This window comes from Antechinus flavipes, chromosome 5 (genome assembly GCF_016432865.1).
Source record: "Antechinus flavipes isolate AdamAnt ecotype Samford, QLD, Australia chromosome 5, AdamAnt_v2, whole genome shotgun sequence".
NCBI classification, from domain to species: domain Eukaryota; kingdom Metazoa; phylum Chordata; class Mammalia; order Dasyuromorphia; family Dasyuridae; genus Antechinus; species Antechinus flavipes.
In genome coordinates this window covers 59,957,064-59,979,316 of record NC_067402.1, presented here as the reverse complement: position 1 = coordinate 59,979,316, position 22,253 = coordinate 59,957,064, and the positions used below count along the sequence as shown (strand labels likewise).

The 22,253-nt window shown below is 35.5% G+C and overlaps 1 long non-coding RNA gene across 1 annotated transcript; it reads right to left on the bottom strand.

Annotated features, from left to right (window-relative positions):
* Nucleotides 1-430: 430 nt before the first annotated feature.
* LOC127539053 (uncharacterized) lies at nucleotides 431-21,446 on the bottom strand. The gene is made up of 2 exons (XR_007947818.1): nucleotides 21,372-21,446; nucleotides 431-1,504 (listed from the first exon to the last, which is right to left on the bottom strand). It is a non-coding gene; the product is annotated as an uncharacterized LOC127539053 (long non-coding RNA).
* Between the last annotated feature and the right edge of the window lie 807 nt (nucleotides 21,447-22,253).

Below are 22,253 nucleotides of genomic sequence, written 5' to 3'. Positions count from 1 at the left end.
AACCTCTAGTTTCTCTCTTTTCCTCTTGCAGATCTCTTTAAGGAATAAATAACAGAACCACAACCCGCTGTTACCCTTCATGAATTACATAACCAGAACCCTACTGAATATGCACTTTCAGAAACAGTAATGACTTTGCAGCAAGACTTCTGAACATGCTAATTCTGGTTAGCAGGGGGAATTGAAGTCAGTGACACAGAGACACTTTTTTAAAATGGTAAAATGGCATATAGGAAACAAATGAACCTTCTAAACTATCCTAAATTTGACTTATTCAGTTTTACAGATGAAGTAACATCATATTAATTATATTGATAAATGGTTCATATTTTTGTGGATACACACAGGTAATCACTTTCCCTATCCCTGTCAAACTATGATAAGCAGGATTGGTTTTACTTCTAAATAACCTACATGAAAGAAAGGTCACTCTAATAAAAGCACCAACTAAGTATTTTATTATCAGGTTAAATTAACACAGATGATCCCATGAAACTCCATAAAAGCTTGAGATGTTAACAATTGCTGGCTTTAAGAGGGGCAATTTAAGATGAGTGATTTATGACTCATAAGATAGGGGTAGAGACTGGAACTTTGGTATAGGAAATTCTCTGTATCCATCAATCATTAAATATTTATTGAGCACTTAATATGTGCCAGACACTGTGCTAAGTGCTGAGGGTGTAAAAAGAAACAATGGATAGATCCTGCCCTCAGGGAGTTTAGTCCTTGATGAAATTGTTGATTATTGTTATTTTAGTTAGCATTTGTGGGATTTTACAACAGTAGCACTTCACTTATACTTAGACATATAAGTTGCTTAGGAGAAAAAGTAATACTCCAAGATTTCTTTTCTCCAAGGTGAGCCCTAGTCACTGTGAGAAATAAATCTTAAGCTGGATTCCCTAACAGCTACAAAAAGGCTCTTGGGTATTTTTAAGATAATACTTAGTTACAGTCCCAACAAAGGACGTGACTTGTGAAGTAGGGCCAAGGTTAAGGAAGAGTGTGTGCTTCTTGAGAGTAGGAACTTTCCTTGTCTCTTTATTTCCACTTCAAAGCACAATGCCTGGCATATAACAGCCATTTAATAAATGCTTGTTGAAAGGGAATTTCTTGAAAAGTGTCAAAAATCAGCACTCTGAAATGGGTAACGAGCAGTTAGCTTTAATTCCTTAATTAAAAAAAAATAAAACACTATCATCAACCACAAAAATACATTCTATCAAAGGATTGCAATTACAATGCCAGATGATCATATTTACAAATAAAGAATACCTCAGATGGGGTTGGGGAGAAGAATTCTTTTATGTTATAACACCCATGACTTTTAATTAAGCTGTGCATAGTAAACAGATTTCTAATCTAAATTCTCCAGCAAATACCTTTGACTAAATCTGTAGCACCCTGTAATTCATTTCTTACTCCCCCAGCTCCCACATACACAACCCCAGAGGCTTCTGAGGAATTTCTTTCCATCCTTCTGGATGTTGCTTCTCATTTTCTGTAATAGAGAACAAAGAAAGATCTTTTCTTAGAACTCATTCTTTCTGTACCTTACAATATTAATATTGTGTTTATGTGTATGTCTTTGTGCAATGCAGGAAGATGATATATAAATTAAGATAAAAATATCTATTGAACTTTGCACTTTCATTTACAGCAGGGCTTCTTAAACTTTTTCAATTTGAGACACTTTTTCTCCTATAAAGATATAGATATAGATAGATAGATACGATAGGTATTCAAATCAAAGTTATTAATAATAAATCATAATTTTTCAACTTCTACATGACCCTATATGGGATTGTGACCCATAATTTAAAAAGTTTTGATTCATAGGAAGGCCTTTAAAAGACATCAACAAATCTTTATGCTATTCATGATAAATAAAATCTTACCAACAGAAGTAACTTTTAAAAAAAGCTATAAATGAGTTTTGTGGAAAAGATTGGAATTTTTCTGTTAACTTCTCCTGGTCTTTGGTTTTACTCTTAAAAGTTCATGCTTTATGATATGTTAATAATCCTTAGTTTGAAATGCTTTACCATAATTTTGGTAGAATTACCAAATCCAGGTTGGTTCCTAGAGGCAACACTCTCTTTTCAAGAAACCAAATTTTCAAACAGATAAATTAAAAGTTAGAAAAGTAATATAATCAAGAAGTCTCTCAGATAAAACATTTATAGATAATGTCTTCACTGAAAATTGTCAGATTAAATTTCATACCAAGAAAGATACATTAAAGGGTTTATTAAATTACTCTCTACAACTGATTAATGACCACATACTATGCATTACTTGAAAATTACAGAGCTCATTTTTTTTTTTGTGATGAAAGTCAGTCTAACAGGAAAAAATTGAGTATTCCAAACACTGTTATTTAACTGTTAATACATTGGTCATGTGGTAATGTGCTGGATTTTAGAATGCAGTATGTTTCTACAATTCTGTTGTAAATATCCTGCTCTGATGTCTCCCTTAGAGGTGAGAGGACTTTGGGTTCTTTAAGGTTAGACCAGCATTGCAGAAGTTCTGACAGATTCCATGAAGCTGGAAAGATTTTTGGTATGTTATGGAGCGATTGTACCTACTTTCCAAAAGATAGCTTGATTACAGAGAGAGACACATCAAAGTAAACTGGCCAAGACATAATGGGAACTTGATAAAATACAAAATGATCCTCAGGATTATTGGATCCTTTAGGCAGAAAAGTAGAAAGGGGTAGAGAGAACTAAGAACAAAATTTCTAATACACACACACACACACACACACACACATATATAAACTTTTGATGCTAAATATTAGAACTTGTCCAATGAGTAATGAATCAACCGAGAGAAGCATTGTAATATAGTAGTTAGAGTGCTGGATTTAGGTTTGGGGAGGCTTGAGTTGGAATTCTTCTGTGTGACCCTGCATAAATTATTTAACTTCTCTCAGCCTTAGTTTCCTCATCCATTAAATAAAAAGGTTGAACTTAATGACCACTTTTAACTTTGACGATCTTATGAGTAAACAAAAACTTGGGACCATATGAATACTAACATTCTCATGATAAAAGGAAGCAAAAGAATGTTTATAGGAATGACTTGTATTTTTTCTTTGGAGAAGCTCATAAAGGAGCAGGCAGAGTATTTTTTCAAATATCCAAAGGCAACAAGAATCATCATCTTATGAAACCCTTGTTCACCTGTTTATGGCTTGTAATGAGCATTTGCAATGCTCCATGAAAACAAATATAGTTTATCTGCCAAAGTCTGTTGAAGAAAGTAGAGTACAAACAACAAACTCCCTATAAATGAAATCAACATATATTTGAATATTCCATCACTTCAAAGAAAAGGTAAGCACAAAGAAATGTAGCAAAATATATTAGAAAATATGGCTCAGAGTTAAGACACGAAAGAGAACAAAGATTTGTACATTTATGCGAATTTTTATCTATAAATTTTAAATAGTTTTTTCAAGAAAGCCAGAAGTTTCTAGATAAGAGTAGCCATGCATAATGTCACAAAATTAAATGGGCCATAAAAAAATTAAATGGGTCATATTTTAACAGTTGATAAACCAAAGGTTACCAATGTAGATGTTATAGAGTCAGTCATTAAGTATTTATTAAATATTTATTATGTGGAGGGCAATGTGCTAAGGGCTGAGGATACAAAGAAAAGCCAAAACAAATCTACCTTCAAGGAGCTCATATTAAAATGGTTTGATTTCCAAATGAGCTGTCTATATATAGTCAACCCATTGAGTTTTTATAGCAAAGATTAAAATCAGTACCAAATTGGAATATAAATTTGAAAATATGGCATATAACCAAACTAGTTCTCACTTGATCTGTTTAAATAAACTAGTGATGCAAAAAATAGAAATGGATAAAATAACAGATGCTGATAGAGATTTCCTAGGGAAATTGCTACAATGAATAAGTTTGAAACAAGTTTAATGAGGAAGTTTAAAGCAAATCAGCTTATACTTGATCTCCTTGCCAAGTAGATTGATATGGAAGCCAAGAACCAATGGAAGACAATATTTTAAATTGTAAATTCATGGGGAAAATCTAATAGAATAGGATGGGAAGAAAATATGAACAATAAGTTTATATTCTTATAATATAATAATCTTATAATAATAGAAAAATGTAACTCTTGGCTTCCATGTGGCAAAATAGAGTGTCTAACTGAGGGAAAGAGCTCTTGAGTCAGGAAGGATGGAGTTCTGAGGGAATCAAAAGCGGCTTCTGCTGAAACCTGAGCCAAGAGTCCAATCCTATCTTTCTTTCCTACCAGAAAGAAAAATAAGGTATTTCAGTTTTAAAAGGTCCTATAACATTGTAGCCAAAGAGAACCCAGGACCACCAAGCCAAACTAGGGGCTAAAGATAGAAGAAGACTGTAGCTGCTCATCAAAGAGCAAACCCAGTGAGTTTAAAGGATTAATCTATCCAGAGGAGATGTTACACCCTTTAAAGAGCCCAGTGATGGAACAATCTGGTTAGTCTACCATGGCAGCAGTCACTTTACTGTCTGTCACACACACACACACACACACACACACACACACACACACACACAAGGCAATAAGACCTTTCCAGCATCATCTAGCATTCATGGTCCAATTTTCTTATTGTTTTGCTTTCACTGATTTTTTTTTCTTCTTTTAATTTATTGTAGTAAGGTCTCTAAGAGAATATTTAGAATTTTATTTCTTAGTTGTTATCCACATATATTTGTTTCATCACTGCCTTAATCTCTTATTAGATGTAACTTCCTATGTCGGTGTAAAAACAATAATCTTACTGTATTCTCCAAGATGAAGGTGAAAAAATATTATCAACAACTTTCAAGTAAAATTGATAATTGCAAAGAAAACTGCCAGAAGACAAAAGAAAAAAGAGGATTTTTTAAAAATGATCATAAATAGCTAGTAAACCATATGTTTCAAAGGAGGGAACGGCTGAAAGAGGAAAAACACAACATTTTAGAAATATATTCTCTAACTAAAATGGTAACTTTGTTCTTTCCTCTGGAAGTGCTTTTCAGCTGATTACGTGAAAGAACAAGAAGCTAGGTCTGGCTGTTGTAGTAGATACCTCTAATCCCTTCTATTTGGGGGGCTAAATATGGTGGATCATTTGAATTTGGAAGTTGTAAAATTTAGTTAAGTGCTAATGTGGATTAGGTGTCTGAATTAAGTCCAGTATCAATATGGTGAGCTTCCAAGAAAAAGTGTAGAGAATCCAGGAAGAATAAACTAGCCCAAGTTTGAAATGGATCAGATCAAACTATAACATGTTTATTGGGAATGGGATTGGATTTGTGAATGGCTAAAGAACCAAAGGGGAGAGTAAGATAGGAAAAAAATAGAAATCCACCTTCCGTACTCATCCATGCTATTGTATTATCTCTCCCCCTTCTTGGAGAATATTTCCTCCTCAACTCCATCTCATAAAATCCCATCCATTTCTTGTAAAATTTTGAATTCCAGATCCTCTCCATTCCTCCCCATCCTCATCCTCCATAAGAAGGTGCATGTGAAGTTATGCAAACATTTCCTTAAAAGTCATGTGGTGAAAGAAGACACGAAATCTCCCCCCCCCAAAAAAAAAGTAAAGAAAAATAGTATGCTTCAGTTTTTATTCAGACACAATCAATTTTTCTCTGGGTATGGATAGCATCTTTCATCATGTGTCCTTCAGAGTAGTTTTGAACCTTGCATTGATGAGAATAGCAAAGTCATTCTTAGTTGATCATTCTACATTGTATACTGTGGAGTGCACTTTGCCTGAGTTCATGGAGAACTTTGCAGATTTATTTTGAGAGCATATTGCTCATAATTTCCTATGGAATAATAATACTCTATCATAATCACATACCACATTGTATTCAGCCATTTCTCTATTGAAGGGCATCCCCTCAGTTTCCAGTTTTTTGCCCTGAAAAAAGATTGCTATGAATATTTTTGTACATAGAGGTCCTCATCCATTTTAAAAATCTTTTTTGGGATGCTGGCCTAGTAATGGTATTGTTAGATCAAAGGATATTCGTGATTTTGTGGCCCTTTCATATCATTTGAACATTTATCAACTGGAGAATGACTCTTTTTTTTTTTTACAAAATTGATTCAGTTTTATATATATATATATATGAGAAATGAGGCCTTCATCAGAGGAACTTGCTTCAAAATTATTTTCCCAATTGCTATTGCTAATTTTATCCCCCCCACTTATGCTATTCTCTCTCTCTTTCATCCAGAGCCTCATCAAAAGGGTTTTGTTATGACCACGCTCTCCCCCAATATGCCCTCTCTTTTATTACCCAAAGTCTTTTGCATATCCCCTTCCCCTCCTATTTTCTACAGGGTAAGAGAGATTTCTAAATCCATATCGGGTGTGTTTGTTACTTCCCCTTTACATCAATCCTTATGAGAGTAAGGTTCAATCATTCCCCTCCTTCCTCTTCTCTTCCACTTGATGTTTTTTTCTTCTTTCTTTTATGGCAGGTAATTTATGCCATTATATTTTTTCCTTTCCCATTCTTCCAGTATATTTGTCTCTCTCCCCTTAGTTTTATTTTTTAGATATTATTCCTTCATATTTAACTTCTCTTATGACCTGTATTTGAAAATCATAATTTCTATCCAGCTCTGGTCTTTTCATCATGGATGCTTGAAAGTCCTCTATGTCAATGAATTTCCCTCTTTTCTCCTGAAGGATTACACTCAGTTTTGCTGGATAGGTAATTCTTGGTTGTAATCCTAGCTTTATTGCTCTCTAGAATATCATATTCCAAGCCCTTCAATCCTTTAATATAGAAGCTGTTAAATCTTGTGTTATCCTATGACTTTACTATTCTTAAATTGTTTCTTTCTATTTTCTCCTTGAGCTGGGAATTCTAGAATTTGACTATTTCCTGGGAATTTTCAGTTTGAAATCTCTTTCAGGAGGTGATTGGTGCATTCTTCCAATTTCTATTCTACCCTCTGATTAAGGACAGTTTTCCTTGATAATTTTTTGAAAATTGATATCCCAGGTCTTTTTTTGATCATGACTTTCAGGTAGACCAATAATTTTAAAATTATTTCTCCTGTATCTATTTTCCAGGTCAGTTGTTTTTTTTTTTCCAATGAGATATTTTGCACTGTTTTCTAATTTTCATTCTTTTTTATTTTGTTTCTTGATTTCTTATAAAGTTATTAGCTTTCATTTGCTTTAATTCTAATTTTAAAGAAATTATTTTCCTCAGTAAACTTTTGTACTTTCTTTCCCATTTGGCCAATTTTGTTTTTTTAAGGTATTCTCTTCATTAACTTTTTTATATTTCCTTTTGATCCACTTTCAATTCTCTTCCCATTGTTCCTCTATCTTTCTTATTTTATTTTCAGAATCCCTTTTGAGCTCTTTCATGACCTGAAACTAATTCTTATTTTTTTTTGGAGGCTTTGGATGAAGGAGCTTTGACTTTATCTTTTTCTGAGTGTGTTTTGATCTTCCTTGTTGCCATATTAATTTTCTATGGTCAGAATCTTTTTCTATTGTCTGTTTATTTTCCTAGCCTATTACTGTGATTTCAACTATTTGTTAAAGTAGGGCTCTATTTCCAGGATGGAGGGTGCACTGTCCCAAACTTCAGGAGTTTTGTGCAGCTGTTATCAGAGATCCCCTTGGGAAGCTGACCACAAGCACGCTTTTCTGCCCTGGAGCCATGAGAAATGCCATCTCTAGTGTGGCTGTAAGTTCTAGTATACTAAAGCAATAGAGTTTTTCCTCAGTGTTAGTAAAGAGATCTCATGTAATTGAGGCCTCTGAAAGCTGCAGCCGCCACTGCCACCCACACCCATTCCCACTTCTGGATTGCCAGGTTCCCAAGAACCTCTTACCTTTTGATAAATCTTTCCTGCCAATCTTCTACATCATCTTCTAAGTCATCTTTTGTATCTCTGGGATGAGAGGTGTAGAAACCACTATTGTGTTGTTGATTCAAAGGTCCAAGGTCCATTCCTGTTTTGCTGAGACTTTGGCTATGGCTGTGCTGCCTTGTCACCCAGGTGCCACAGACCTTTCCTGCTTATCTTCTAAGTTGTTTTAGCTGGGAAATGTTCCATACTGTGTGGGTTCTGATGCTCTAAAATTTGTTTAAAGTCATTATTTATAGGAATTTGGAGGGGTTTAGGGGAGATCTTGGTGAGTCCAGTTTTATGCTACCATCTTGACTCTGACTCCTAATTATTAACTCTTTATATTTATTCTTATTACATTTATATGTACTTGTTATATTTCATGTACTACTTTTTTATTTTTTGTCTTTATAGTCATTTTGTATATACTTATAGCCATTCCCTCCATTACTGTCCAGTAGAATAAGATTATTTCATTTATTGCTTTTCTTTTCAGTCTTAATGTCTCCAGTTTTTTCCTTCTTCTTTTTTCCAAATAAAGAGGCAAAGATTTTATTATAATGCCACTGATTGGTGGGCTAAATTCCAAAAGGAAGTTTATGTTTACCAAGCGGAAAGATTTGGATGAAGGTCCCTATTGGAATTTGAAAAGATACCATAACAATGAGGAAAACATCATTAAGGCAGGCTAAGTTCTTAATGTACTAGCCATTGTGTGACATTTAGTAAGTGGGCTAGTTCATAAAAGGAGTTAACAAGGATTACACCTTTTACTGGCAGGCTAAGTTCCCCTAAAAAAAATTAGCTACTCCTTATGTTCTTGATTCAGAGCAAACACTCTTGCTTATTGATTTTTTAAAATGTAGGCAAATAAGGAATTATTGAATTCAAAGTGATATACTTTGGGAATTCTGTTCTCATTTCTAACTTATTTCTGTTTTGGCCAGTGCTCTAACATATGTCTTCAGTCTAGATGAGGGAATAGAGAGGAGGAAGAGAGAGATAGGGATAGAGAAAGAGAGAGAGAGAGAGAGAGAGAGAGAGAGAGAGAGAGAGAGAAACAGAGAGACATTTAGAGAGAGACAGACAGAGAGACAAAGAGAAAAAGAAAGGAGGGAGGGAGGGAGAAAAAGAAAGGAGAGAGAAAGAGCAGGCTTTTCACCACTAGGTAGGCAGAGTGATATGGTGAAGAGAATGCTGGATTTTGAACCAGAAAGAACTTGATTTGGACCTTGCCTCAAATGCTTATTGGGTGATCCTAAGCAAGTTATTTAACTTTGTGGCAAGAGGGAAAGGTCTCAGTTCACTTATCTGTGAAATGAGAGAATTAGATTCATTGACCTTTGAGGTCTTTTCAACTATGAATCTATGATCCTAAGTAAACCTAGCCCAAGGCTCTAAATGGCTATCCAAAATTAAAGTCACCAGAGGTTTTTCTTCCTGATCATTTCTCTTTCCTAGACTCAAAATCAACTCTTTTTTTCAGCTTCTAAATTCACATTTCTTCTTACATCTCCCACCAAATCAGAATTTCCAGCAGAGGGTACAGGGAAAGTTAGCTTTCAAAAGATTTTCATTAGTATGGGTCCTAACCCACCCACTAGAGCCCAGAAGCCTCTTCTACTCCCCTTACCATGTTAACAAATTGATGTGTTATCTGCCAGTTGATTCCTTGGCTCCTCCTCCTTAAGTGGTACTTTCCTAGAATCCCATCATAAAGTTTTACAATATTTTATAATACTTTATACATTCAGTAATGCTCATATCATTTCCACCCACAATAAGCAAAGGATCATTTAATCACAACTAGCAGTATCATTTTCACTTCAACAAACAGCATTTATAAGATCATCCATTCATTAGAATGGAAGTTAGCAATCTTTAAAAAAAGTCAATAGTGGAAATAAAAAATTGCCATTCATTTCAATTAGCCAATTTAAGGTCCTTTCACTAGACTCCTTCTTTAACATCTCATAGTGATATAGAAGTGACCCCACATTCATCACTACAGTCTTTCTTGTTCTTCAGTTGTCTTTTAGTTACAGTCAACTCTGTGACCATTTAGGGTTTTCTTGGCAGAGATACTTGAATGTTTGGACATTTTTTTCTCCAATTAATTTTAAAAATGAGAAACTGAGGCCAGGGTTAAGTGATTTGCTCAGGATCACTCAGCCAGTAAGTGTCTGAGACCAGATTTGAACTCATAAAGATGAAATTTTCTGATTCCAGGACCACTGTGCTATGTCTACCACACCATCTAGTTGACAGATCCTACCAAGCTAGACAAGCTTGTGTGGGTCAAATCTAGTCCAGTAAGCATTTGTAAAACACCTACTATGTACAAGGCATGCTGCTAGGTGCTAGTTTTAAAATCCCTTCCCTTTGGAAGCTTACATTCTACCAGACTATCTGCAAGTTAAGACATCACCCTCTTGATGTTTTTGATCCTCCGTGAGAATGAAGATCAGACAGCAATATATCTATTGCCTAAAGATAAGCTCTGTTAAGTTAAGAGAGGCTCATCAAAGGTTTACTGAAAGTTGATGACATTCTTAGCTATAGCAACTTTGGAACATGATTCATTAGGGCATAGATGAGTTAGAATCTGCACTGGTGGAGTATGGACTCACATCAAAGAAATCATGGATCCCTGAATGGATATTTGGATGTTTTTCTTCTATTATTTTACTCTGATATCTTCATGCTATGATGAGGGGTGGGGTGAAGGTGACCCTGGATCCTCAAAGACTGTCAGAAAAATAAATACAAACTCTAGCAGGCCCTTCCAAAATGGAAAGGATTCAAGGTGGGGTGGAATATGTAAGTCATCTAAGGAGCAGTCTAGTTTAGATCAGAGATGCTCATTACCAAAAGTTAGTGACAATATGATTTCTTTAAACCAAGAAAGCTTATTGAGATAAGAAAGGGCTGGAATTTTGAAGGAATTCCTCAGATTTAATTTCTGAGAGCACAGCAAAAAATTTATCTACCATTAGACCTGAAGGTTGGAAGTCAGAAAAAGTGAATAGTCAAATTAGATAGGGAAAAGAAATACATTAGTGTACTAAGGAAAGTAGCTCAGGTTCCAAAGCTTTAGCCTTGGTTCATATAGCTTTTCAGGCCTGATTAAGATTACATCTAGTTAACAGCATTCTGCAACATTTAACTGGACAAGGAAAGATGATTACTTGAGTTGTTATAATGAGTTGGTGAAACAGTTTGTAAAATTACCTGCTTATTCAGCCAGACTAGTCTTCCTTTGTCTGCTTCTATTTCTGAAGATCCGGTCTACCTATCTCCTACAGTCTAGAAGTGCAACCTGGTAGAAGGTAGTACTTGAGCTGTGTCATGAAGGAAGGAGAATTTTGTGAGTTGAAGTTAAGGAGGGAGTGCATTCCAGGCATGAGGATCAGCCACTGAAAGGGTTTTTTTTTTTTTAATTTCATTTTCTATTTTACTATTCATTTTGATTCCTTGGGGATTTTTTTAAACAAGGCCATTTTTTTCCAGTTAAATTAAGGAAAGAATAATTTGCTGACATGCTCTAGAGAATCAGAAAACAGGATGACATTCCATTTGAAAAGGAAAAAAAAGAAGAGGAGGAGGAAGAAGAAAAAGAAGAAAAAAAGGAAAAGGAGGAAGAAGAAAGAGAAGAAGAAGGAGGAGAAGAGAAAGAGAAGAGAAGGAAGAGCAATTAGAGGAAGGAGAGAAAGAAGAAGAAAAGGAAAAGGAGGCGGAAAAGAAGAGGGAAATAGGAGAAGAAAAAGAACAAGGAGAAGAAGAAAAGAAAGAGAAGAAAGAAGAGGAAAAAGGGGAGAAAGGAGAAGAAGAAGAAAAAAGGAGAGGAAAAAAGAAACAAGGAAGAGAAAGAAGAGGAAAAGGTTGAAAAGTAGAGGAAGAAGAGAAAGAAGAAAAGGAAAAGGAGGAAGAAAAAGAAGAGGGGAATAGGAGAAGAAGAAAAGAAAGAGAAGGAAGAAGAGGAAAAAGAGGAGAAAGGAGAAGAAGAGAAAGAATGAATGAGAAGGAGGAAGAAAAAAGGAGAGGAAAAAAGAAAAAAGAAAACAAAGAAGAGAAAGAAGAGGAAAAGGTTGAAGAAAGAAGAGAACAGAAAAGGAGTAAAGAAGGAAAAGGAAGAAGATGAAGAGGAAGAGGAAAAAAGAAACAAGGAAGAAGAAAAAGAGGAAGAAGAAAGTGAGAAAGAAGAAGAAGAGGAAAAGGAAGAGGAGGAAGAAAAAGAAGAAAGAGTAGGAAGGGGAATCTGTTATTATTGTATCATTTTCTAATGTAGGAGCTCTTGACTTGGTCCGAAAATTTTTTTAATACATATGTATTATATACATATGTGTATTTAATGGTTGTATTTCAATATAATTTGTTTCTTCTTTGTTCCTATTCACTTAATTTTATACATTTAGAAACACTATTCTGAGAAGAGGTCCATAGATTGTCAAACTGTCAAACTAGGCCATGACATAAAAATGGTTATGGATTCTTGGTCTAAAGTATATCTGGACTGTCTTTTTCCTCCCTTTGTCTTTTCTCTAGTATTTGCACAAAGGATGTATGGGCATTCCAGAACTGATGAGAAAATAAACAGTTTTAAAGAAATATTTAGGGAATAATTTCAAATTATCATGCACTTTTGTAGACACACTTTCACATGTAATAAATCAAACATTTAATAGTCACTATATTCCAGACTATTGTGCTAATTACTGGGAATGCAAAAATAAAACTACAATCCAAGAGTTCACTTTTTTTCCTGAGGCAATTGGGGTTACTCTTGCCCAGAGTCAAACAGCTATGAAGTGTTAAGTGTCTGAGGTGGGATTTGAACTCAGGTCTCCTGATTTCGGGGCTGGTGCTCTATCCATTGCGCCACCTAGCTGCCCCAAGAGTTCACCTTCTAATGGGGGACATCGCATACCAAAAAACTGTACATACAAATGTATGTATGGGAGTATAAATGGGAGATCGTCTCAGAAGGAGAACACATTTCTTAGAGATTATTCCTATCTTATTAAGAATAGCTTCCACAATGCTGTAAATAGTTTCTCTTGCTTATTTTCTTCAAATTCTTCCTAAAAGATTTAGTTGCTCTGGTCTAGGCTGCCAGTGCTGCTTTCCTCCTTCCCCTTTCCCTTTCTATTTTGACACTGAAGCATTTTTCATTTTATATTGTTTAATTCAAGCAATTAGATCATAGGCACCTCTGGGCAAATTCTTTGGCTTCCTACATGTTTATAAAGAATTAGGTACACTTCTTATGCTCTGTAAATAATAATAACAGTAATCATCCTCTATACAAAATTAGAGTGTTAGCATGTTCAGCCTGCCTGTTCCCCTGATTTGCTTTAGTATTTCATAATTATCTCATGAAACCCATGCTATAAAGGGGGCTAAATTATAAAGGCATAAAGAAAACCCTATCCTTCCTCTATGTGATGGCTAAGAGATGCACCTGCAGCTTTCCTCCACCCACCACTAAGTTATACAAAACTGAGGGTGATATTTAAACTGTATTGATGTAGGAAACTATTCAAAGAAATCCTGCTTTCAGCTTTTTTCCATCTGAAAAGGCTCACCAGCATCCAGCATAGTGGAGATCTATATCTCCCGAAGGAGCTGTAGGAGACTAAAACAGGACATGTGTAATTTGCACCACAGTAATGAAGAGCTCAAGAATTATAGGACGCCACTCAGACGGTAAGGTCCAATAGTAACATTATTTCATAACTTGCTACCACATATCAAAACCGGATATTGGTTGGCCCCCAATTTTTAGATAAGCCAGCAAATGGAAGTCTTGATTTTGTGCTTAAAGCTGCTTGTCTCATTTGTGAACTGTCCTTCATTCTCAAACTCTGACAAAAAGCCAAAGAGACTGCTGATCATGCACACTCAATAAATATCTCTTGGTGGATAGTGAGACTGCTGATTCCATTGCTCTACTGGCGTCATGCAACAAACTTGCTAGGTTGCTGTAATTAAGTTTGTGTGGTAACCTAAATCATTAAGCAGATGGGGAACATGCCCAAAGTACCCTCTTGACATTTGGAAGTATATAGTGTTGAAAGAGCAGTATACAAAACTGAAAAATCTCACATTGTTTTACTCACTTACTCATGTTAGGAGAGATGGTGATATTCTCATGGAACAATCCCTGCCATACTTGTTCTTTTTTTGTGCCCTGGAGTTCTCTACTGATACATTAATGTTATTTTAATGTGTGTGAACCGAAGCTGCATCTTTAGGCAGTCATTTCTGCAGTCAAAACATTCAGTGTTTCATGTTATATTCTAAGTTTTCTGAATAAATTGAATATAGCATTATAATAGAAAGATCACTTCTCCACTGCAGTAGAAATACCTTAAGGCATAGTTCCCAGAAAGCATCCATTACTAGCAACAGAGGAAACTACTGGTAAAGGAATAGAGCTGCCGATCAGTAATTCTGATTCTCCAGGTTTTCTTTAATGGGATATAATCCATTGCTTCTGTTATTATTTGTTTTGTTTTTTGTTTGTATGTTTTGTTTTGTTTTTGCTTTTTAACAGCACATATGGCATCCCTTGAAGGCTATTTTTCATTTTTAAAACTGTGTATTCCACAAAAAATAACCATTAGGCATTTTTTTTCTACTTTGTTTTACCCAAAATGTTATACTGAATTACTCTCAGATTTCCATACAATATATGAAAAATAGAATTCCAGATGTCCACCAGGGTCTAATGTCTCATTAAAACAATAAAAAGAAAGAGGTAAGCTGAAAATATCAGCTCTTTAAGTAGAAACAAGTTTTATAATCTTTTAAACAGAAAAGCAGTATGGAGGAAGAGCATAGGAAGGTACTGTACTGTCCCAGAGCTTCCTCTAACTAGCTGTGGGATTTAAGACAAAACATTTTTACTCTCTGAGCTTCTGTTTCCTTATTTGTAAAAATAAAAAAATTTAACAAAATGATTTTTGAGGTCCTCACTTATTCTAAAATGCTGTGATTTATCTTCTCAATGGGAAATTATCAAATGATACACCTGTTATGTCAATATATGGATAATAGCAATATACTTAGAACTTGTCAATACAACGGTATGAGACAATAGAACTAAAAATGTTATTCCAAGTTCTAACAAAATGTATTAAGAATTTTAGAAGTAATTTTTATATCAGCTGACATTTATATTGCACTTGAGGTTTTACAGATGTAAGCTTTCTCTGTATGTATATATTTACATATAAATATATAAACTCACATATATATGTGTATACACAGACACATATATACACATAGAGAGAAGCAGAAGCAGAAAAAGAAGGAAGTAGAAAAGAAGAAAAAAGAAGTAGGAAAAAAAGAAATAAGCAGCAGGAGGAGGAGAAGGAAGAGAAAGAGCAGGAGGAGGAAAAAGAAGAAGAGAAGGAGGAAGAGAATAAGGAAGAGGAGAAGGAGGAGGAGGAGAAAAAAAGAGGAAGAGGAAGAGAAGGAGGAGGAAGAGGAGGAGGAGGATAAAGAAAGAGCAATACTGTCTATCACTGGACAACTTAGAAGTCATCTTAAACTCGTATCTGTAGCCAAGGCCTATGGATTTCATCTTTGTAACATCTCTCAAATACACCCTCTTTTCTCACCTGACATTGCCATCCTCCCAAAAAGCCTGGTGAAGGTTCTAATCATACCTGGATTATTGCATTAGCCTGCTTGGGTGAGGGAGGGGGTGGTCTTCCTGCCTCATCTGTCCCTGATCCAGTCTATCTTCCATTTCACTGTCAAAGTGATTTTCCTAAAGGGCAGGTCCAACCTAGACATCTCCTCTACTCAGTAAACTCCAGTAGCTCCTTATTCCCTTCAGGATCAAATATAAAACCTTTTGCTTGTTGTTGCCCTTTCCAAATCTCTTCAGTCCAGAGACACTGACCTCCTGACTGTTCTAATAACAAAATACTCCATCTCTTGGCTCTGAGTATTTTCCCTAGCTACCATCCTGCTAAGAATGCTCTACCTCCTTATCTCTGCCTTTCCTGGCTTCCTTTAAGTCCCAACTAAAATTCCATCTTCTATAGTAAATCTTCTCCAACTCCTCTTAATTTTAGTGCCTTTTCTCTGTTAATTATTCCCTATTTATCTGACATATTAATTTTTGGATATATTTGTTGTCTCTCTCATTATATTATGAGGTTCTGAGGGCTCAATTGTCTTGCTTCTTTTTGTACCCTCAGTATTTTGCACAGTGTTTGAACATAGTGGATACCAAATAAATACTGATTAATATATACTTTACAATATATATTATATATAATCTGTACAAACACATAAAACACATATATATGTATATATATATATATATAATCTCATCTGATCCATACAGCCCAGCTTTGAAGTTAGTAGCATAAATATTATCATCTCCTGTGTTACAGATGAAGAAAATAACCATCAGAGGTAGTGACTCCTAAGCTGGCATGATGAGCCAATAGCAGAGCTACAATTCAAGCCTACATTTTCCCCTCCAAACTCAGTACTTATTCCACTATAATACTATGTTATCTAACCAATCCAATCCACAAATAAGAAAAGCAACAATAATAAGTTATCCCATCTGAAAATTATCAATATAATATTTAAAATTGCAGTAAAAAATTTAGGAAGCAGTGGCTTCTGAACAGCATTTGTGAACTTAAATGGAAAGAATGATCCAATCTCCCTGTAAAAATTCAAGCACTATATATAAGAACTATATATAGGCAAATGGCAAAATGGTGACTCAGGTTAACCTCTGTGCTGGATGCCCCTTTTTCCCATCTTCTCTGACTTCCTAAAAGCCAGTGATACTAAAGCCAAGGTGAAGAATGACCTTTTCTTATAGTCTTTATTGAGGATTGTCATTTTCATTGGGTCCTCTTCTGTCCCACTGGCTGTTATTTGCCTACCTACTACCTTTTCTGGAGACTAAACCAGAGATAAAAGTAGGTCCTGAATTAAGAGCTTCAGTTTCTGGGGTTTTAATAGAAAATGAGATTCCTGCATTTGAAATCCCCTATTTGTTCTGTATTGATGAAATTCCCTTTTGTAGATTGAGTCTTGAGAGTGATTTGTAGTGTGTTTGTGTGTGTGTTTGTGGTTTTAAAAAACTGGATCTGGGGATTCTATTGGGGAGGGAGCTCTTGGTGAGGAAGTTTCTCTACTAGGTAAAATATGATTTACAGTCTTAGAGAGTTACATGGGGATGCTAAAAAGTTAAGTGTTTCCTCCAGATTCAGGCAGCCGTCATGTCAGAGACAGTATTGGAAGGAAGGTATTCTGATTCCAAAGCCATATCTCTACTCTCTACATTTGTTTGCCTCTGCCCATTTCAATCCATTCTCCATTTAGCCACTAACATGATTTTCTTAAAACACATATCTAACATTCTCTCTCTCTCTCTCTCTCTCTCTCTCTCTCCTCTCTCTCTCTCTCTCTCTTCTCTTTCCCTCTCTCTGTCGCTGTCTCTCTTCTCTTTTCTCTCTGTCTCTGTCTCTTTCTCTCTGTCTCTCTGTCTCACATAAACACAGACACACACACATCCTCACCTCAATAAACTTCAATGGTTCCCTACTATTTCCAATATGAAATACAAAGTGCTTTGCTTGGCATTCAAAGCCCTTAATAACTTAGCCCCTCCCTAGCATTCTAATTTTCTTATATCTTACTCCCCTAAACATACTCTTTGAACCAATGACACTGGCCTCTTGGCTTTTTCACCAACAAGATTTTCCATCCCTAAGCTCTAAGCATTTTTTAATCCCTTGCTGGCACCCACGCCTGGAATGCTCTTCCCCCTCAACTCCACCTACTGGTTTCCCTGGCCCTTTTTAAGTCCCAACTAAAATCTCACCTCCTCCAGGAAGCCTTCTGCATCTGTACATATTACAACGTATCAAGGCTGTATGATTTTGTGCATAGGGAAACTTCCTTCCACCAATGCAAATTATGACCTATCTCTAATATACTGTCTTCGAGTTTCCTGATGCTTAGAAAAGTCACTTATGGATACATATGGATACATACATAGCTAGTTAGTATCAGAGGAAGGATTTCAATTCAAATTTTATTGTTTCCAAGTTTAGTATTCTATCCATTAAACATATAGGTTATCCCCATTATGTGTACTATACACACTACAGACACATGTATTTGTGCATATCTGTACACTACCATATATACATATATATAACCAAATATACATATATATATGTATATGTATGGTGTTATCATTAAGAAAGCTTTTATAATTATCCTTTTCATGTCATGGGGGCTAGGAGTATAGTGCCCCCACATTTTGGAAAATCCATGTAAAATTTTTGGCCCTCCCTTCATGACAGAAAAGGAGTCTGAACTATTATGATATTAAAAGATCAAATATGTTGATATACAATTTTCTATGTATATTTTATGCATTTCAGAGTTTCTAACCTTTTTCTGTGTTGCCTGCTGATCTTATAATATGTCCTCTGAGCTTCCACAACTTCCCTGCCAAATTCTCATTTAATTTATTATGCCAACTTGTGATATACATCGAAAACATGATAGGGAAAATAACAATATGGAAGGGATAATTGTATTTAGTTTTTGAGAAATGGATTCCATTTTTACAAATATATTGGCATTTCAATTCTTTTCAACCAACATTTATTAATGCAGAACACTATACTAGATTCTGGGTAGGATATAAAATTTAAGTAAGACATATTCTTTGTCTTCCAGGAGCTAAGACACTTATACAAATAACTGGAATATATATCATGAAATGGTAATTACATAAGAGTCTGAGGTTGGGGCCAGGACAGGGGGAGGTCCTTACAGCAGAGGTCCCTGGAGGGGTCAAACTTTATAGAACAGAGAGGAAGGTAAAAAGAGGGAAGGTAGACATTGCAGGGACAGGAAATGTTTTGAGCAAAGGAATAAAAGTAGGAGAGCATAAGCGTGTTTATGAGAACAGGGTCCAGTTTGGCCAAAGCATAAAGTGTAGAAATCAGAATGGTGTATAATAAAATCAGAAATGGCAAGAAGCTAGAAAGGGAACTAAACTCTGGGAAGCCTCAAATACTCTTTTCAATGCAACTTTACTTGTAAAATAACAAAGAGATAGGCAGCCACTTAATGTTTTTGATAAGTTGAGTGATGTGACCAGGTCTCTACATAAGGAAGAGGAGTTTGGTAGAAAGAATATATTATAGACAAGAGAGAATGGAGTGGGATGTTATTTACACTGCTCAAGTGGGAGTATAAAAAAGGGTTCTTAAAATGATAGAGACAACATAAATAGAGAAGAGAGCTTATGCTAGAAATATTGCAGAAGAGTTGAAAGTACTCGGTCCATGACTGGCTACAGTAAGGCAAAAAAATAACCTCAAAGTTTTGAACTTAAGACACTGGGTGGATGTAGCACCACTTGCTAAAGTAATAAAAACTAAAAGAAGAGAAAATCTAGGAGAAAAGAGACTAGCTGGGGTTTAAGATTCAGCTTTAAATCCTATGGCTCTAAGCTAATATTACATTGAGCTGGAGGTTCTATTAGGACAACCAGATAAAGATGGTAGGTAGTTGGCAATGCAGTTCTAAAGTTCAGGAGGTCAGGCTTAGAAATAATAGGTTTGTTTATGAGTCACTTCGATAGAGGTGGGCCTTAGACAAACTAAGACCTGGGAAAAGCTTAGTTAAAAAGGCCAAGGTCTCCCATATTATCCTGGGCCATCGATAATCATCCTGATCTATGTTTTGCCACAGGTCTCTGATAACTCTGGAAGAGAGAGTGAAGCTGGTGACTTTACAGAATTCTGTCTTACTTAAATTCAATTCACTTGCAAGTCAAGTCATTATTTTCCTGATATCACTGATCCTTTTCAAGAACAATCCATATGGAGGTGATAACTAAAACCATGGGAGTAGCTGTAATGGCTAAGGGAAAGAACATAGAGAGAAAAGAGAAGAGGATCAAAGACAAAACTTTAGGAAAAATCCATCTCAGCAACAGGACAAGGAGCCATCAAGAATATGAAAAGAAGCAATCAGAGAGATAAGAGAATAAGAGAAATGAGATGTTTTTAGAGTGAGTAGAGGAGAAAGTGGGGGTTGGATAACTTTCAAATACAACTTTAGATCAATTCCATCCAGAAATTGGAAACTTAAAAGGCCTTTTATAAGAACTACCTGATTCTATCAACATTGATCCCATTACACCATAGGAAACAAAGGACATGAACATTCATCCTAAAATTCTACTTCTGAAATCATGCAGTTGCTAGTCACAGATTCTAGACACAATTATCAACAAACAAAATTTTTCATCTATGATTCATCAGGCTACTCTTCATTGGAATGGATAATATAGAGCTACTACTACAAGACAGTAGGAAGCTTAGCCTCCTAAATGGGTTCTATGCAAAAATATGAAATTGGAAATTTTTTTTTGTATCTCCTTGCCCTTTTCAGCGTCCTTTCTTGTAAGACAACCTCTCAAGCAACTGATATTTTCCTGCTGTTATAGACCTCCAACTATGGGACACCATCTGGTTGCTTTCTTTCCTTGCTCTGGGACCTATTTCCTCAAGGTCTTGCTTGGTGACCGTCTATTTAACTAATAAATAAATCCTATTAAGAGGTAATATGTTAGTCCTCAAAGAGTATAATGATCAATATTTTAATTCCAAAGAATGGCCAAGCTGGTAATGCCAGATATCATGGTAGATTACTGGGAATTGTATTTCAGAGCAGGAGATAAAGAAGTTATGCTAGACTGATGGGGGAAGGGCGGGAAAGGAGGCTTAGCTTTGTTTCTTAACTTTCCCTACTCATACAGGTAGCCCTGAGAGTTTTTTGGGTAAAATCATTAGACATATTCTAACTCCCCATTTGTAACCTTTCCTCTTCTTCCCCTTATTCAAAGTAAGCAGAATTGGAAACTACAGGATCTAAAACTTTTCTCTTGAATTCTATTTCTTTTTGAAGCAGACTTTGTAGATAAAATATCTTTTTTTCGGGCTTCTACCAAACAGTTACTCAGCATTTGAATGCCAATAATGTTTGTTACTCTAGACAAATACCATCTCTTCCTGGATAATAAGGCTTGTTCTGGCATTTTGAGACACCTAGTCTAATCATGTTATCATTGCTAGGTGAGGGGGAATCATTTGTTAGCAAAAGCAGTGCAAGGATAATCATTTTGAGACAGAAGTTCTCTGTCCAAAATTATTTAATTTCTATCTGCCTTATCTAGGAAAGTTCAGGATAAGTGTTTGTTAGTAAAAGATATATTCAGGAGAACAGTAGACTCCCATATATTGTCTTGGTACTGATTAGAAGCAATGTTATTAGAAAAAAACTCAGTCTTAATCAAATGGTGTTCCAAAGGGACAAAGGTATAATAGGATTCAAAACTAGAACAGGCCTTAGAGATCTCCTCATTTTACAGATGAAATTGTATCAGCTTTGGTACTCACATCTCATCAGCATCTTCTGCTTTTCTGTAGGGACAGTCTTTTGCCTTTTTTGTATTCTGAACACTTAGCATGGTGCCTGGAAAAGAGAAGGAAGGCAGGAGGGATGAGCAAAGAACCCCTACCAAAGTTTCTAATTTAAAAAGTCTCGCAAATCGGATATTTCTTCATTTCCTATTAGATGCATTCTTTGAACTGAACTTCATCATGCTCCAATGATGGATGGATTTTATTTTCCCCCCATTCCTGCTTTTCAGCTTCATTTTGCATATTGTCTTCTTCTATATAAAATATTGTAAATCACTTGGTCTATCTATACCCCAAGGCTTAGCACAGTGCCTGCCACATAGTAGGTAATTAATAAATATTTATTGATTGACACTTCATGGGAGAATATTAGTGATTCACATAATATAGAGATGACTTCTAGATCAAATAGTATTTAGCCTATCAAAAACAGTCAACCCTCAGAAATGACTCGCTGAATTAATTGTTCATTTCTAGAATAATTATTAGTAGTGACTAAAGTGATAGCAAAGCAGATACTTCAGTTTTAACTGATTTATTTGTGACTAAGATCAAGTTTGTGATCACTCTCTGAAGAAGATGAACTTCAATCTTATTCGTATTTTGGGTGTTCCTGAAGGACTCATACCTCTTCTGAAAGGTCTTGCCAAGCCCTTTTCAGGGCTTCTCATTAACCTTTCATATCCACTTTCACTCAATCATCTTCTATGGTTCTATGAATCTATAGCATGCAAGTTGGCCAGCACCCAGGAAACCATCTCAGCAGATGGGGTAAACCAAATTGAGGATAGCCAACAAGCCTCAAACCCATTGGTAAGTTAGGGGAATGTCCACCCTAAATATACCTTAAATAAGGAG